Here is a 3,074-nt window from a genome sequence, read left to right as displayed (position 1 = left end):
TACTACACTGTGCATTTCGTTAATGCGGGTTTTTCAGTAAATTCTAAGTTTTTCAGTGCAACTCACTCATATACTATGTACTACACTGTGCATTTCGTGTAATGCGGGTTTTTCAGTAAATTCTAAGTTTTTAAGTAAAACTCATTCATACACTATGTACTATATGTGCGTTTCTTATATTCTAAGTTTTTCAGTGCAACTCACTCATATACTATGTACTACACTGTGCGTTTCTTATATTCTAAGTTTTTCAGTGCAACTCACTCATATACTATGTACTACACTGTGCTTTTCTTATATTCTAAGTTTTTCAGTGCAACTCACTCATATACTATGTACTACACTGTGCGTTTCTTATATTCTTAGTTTTTGAGTGCAACTCACTCATATACTATGTACTATACTGTGCGTTTCTTATATTCTAAGTTTTTCAGTGCAACTCACTCATATACTATGTACTACACTGTGCGTTTCTTAAATTCTAAGTTTTTCAGTGCAACTCACTCATATACTATGTACTACACTGTGCGTTTCTTATATTCTAAGTTTTTCAGTGCAACTCACTCATATACTATGTACTACACTGTGCGTTTCTTATATTCTAAGTTTTTCAGTGCAACTCACTCATATACTATGTACTACACTATGCGTTTCTTATATTCTAAGTTTTTCAGTTTAACTCACTCATATACTATGTACTACACTGTGCGTTTCTTATATTCTAAGTTTTTCAGTGCAACTCACTCATATACTATGTACTACACTGTGATTTTCGTGTAATGCGGGATTTTCAGTAAATTCTAAGTTTTTCAGTGCAACTCACTCATATACTATGTACTACACTGTGCGTTTCTTATATTCTAAGTTTTTCAGTGCAACTCACTCATATACTATGTACTACACTGTGCGTTTCTTATATTCTAAGTTTTTCAGTGCAACTCACTCATATACTATGTACTACACTGTGCGTTTCTTATATTCCAAGTTTTTCAGTGCAACTCACTCATATACTATGTACTACACTGTGCGTTTCTTATATTCTAAGTTTTTGAGTGCAACTCACTCATATACTATGTACTATACTGTGCGTTTCTTATATTCTAAGTTTTTCAGTGCAACTCACTCATATACTATGTACTACACTGTGCGTTTCTTAAATTCTAAGTTTTTCAGTGTAACTCACTCATATACTATGTACTACACTGTGCGTTTCTTATATTCTAAGTTTTTCAGTGCAACTCACTCATATACTATGTACTACACTGTGCGTTTCTTATATTCTAAGTTTTTCAGTGCAACTCACTCATATACTATGTACTACACTATGCGTTTCTTATATTCTAAGTTTTTCAGTTTAACTCACTCATATACTATGTACTACACTGTGCGTTTCTTATATTCTAAGTTTTTCAGTGCAACTCACTCATATACTATGTACTACACTGTGATTTTCGTGTAATGCGGGATTTTCAGTAAATTCTAAGTTTTTCAGTGCAACTCACTCATATACTATGTACTACACTGTGCGTTTCTTATATTCTAAGTTTTTCAGTGCAACTCACTCATATACTATGTACTACACTGTGCGTTTCTTATATTCTAAGTTTTTCAGTGCAACTCACTCATATACTATGTACTACACTGTGCGTTTCTTATATTCCAAGTTTTTCAGTGCAACTCACTCATATACTATGTACTACACTGTGCGTTTCTTATATTCTAAGTTTTTCAGTGCAACTCACTCATATACTATGTACTACACTGTGCATTTCGTGTAATGCGGGTTTTTCAGTAAATTCTAAGTTTTTCAGTGCAACTCATTCATATACTATGTACTATATGAGCGTTTCTTATATTCTAAGTTTTTCAGTGCAACTCAATCATATACTATGTACTACACTGTGCGTTTCTTATATTCTAAGTTTTTCAGTTTAACTCACTCATATACTATGTACTACACTGTGCGTTTCTTATATTCTAAGTTTTTCAGTGCAACTCACTCATATACTATGTACTACACTGTGCGTTTCTTATATTCTAAGTTTTTCAGTGCAACTCACTCATATACTATGTACTACACTGTGCGTTTCTTATATTCTAAGTTTTTCAGTGCAACTCACTCATATACTATGTACTACACTGTGCGTTTCTTATATTCTAAGTTTTTCAGTGCAACTCACTCATATACTATGTGCTACACTGTGCATTTCGTGTAATGCGGGTTTTTCAGTAAATTCTAAGTTTTTCAGTGCAACTCACTCATATACTATGTACTACACTGTGCGTTTCTTATATTCTAAGTTCTTCAGTGCAACTCACTCATATACTATGTACTACACTGTGCGTTTCTTATATTCTAAGTTTTTCAGTGCAACTCACTCATATACTATGTACTACACTGTGCGTTTCTTATATTCTAAGTTTTTCAGTGCAACTCGCTCATATACTATGTACTACACTGTGCGTTTCTTATATTCTAAGTTTTTCAGTGCAACTCACTCATATACTATGTACTACACTGTGCGTTTCTTAAATTCTAAGTTTTTCAGTGCAACTCACTCATATACTATGTACTACACTGTGCGTTTCTTATATTCTAAGTTTTTCAGTGCAACTCACTCATATACAATGTACTACACTGTGCGTTTCTTATATTCTAAGTTTTTCAGTGCAACTCACTCATATACTATGTACTACACTGTGCGTTTCTTATATTCTAAGTTTTTCAGTGCAACTCACTCATATACTATGTACTACACTGTGCATTTCGTGTAATGCGATTTTTTCAGTAAATTCTAAGTTTTTCAGTGCAACTCATTCATATACTATGTACTATATGTGCGTTTCTTATATTCTAAGTTTTTCAGTGCAACTCGCTCATATACTATGTACTACACTGTGCGTTTCTCATATTCTAAGTTTTTCAGTGCAACTCACTCATATACTATGTACTACACTGTGCGTTTCTTAAATTCTAAGTTTTTCAGTGCAACTCACTCATATACTATGTACTACACTGTGCGTTTCTTATATTCTAAGTTTTTCAGTGCAACTCACTCATATACTATGTACTA

This window comes from Mus caroli, unplaced genomic scaffold, assembly GCF_978045245.1.
Source record: "Mus caroli unplaced genomic scaffold, Mus_caroli_1 scaffold_25, whole genome shotgun sequence".
NCBI classification, from domain to species: domain Eukaryota; kingdom Metazoa; phylum Chordata; class Mammalia; order Rodentia; family Muridae; genus Mus; species Mus caroli.
Note: the sequence above shows the minus strand (reverse complement) of the source record.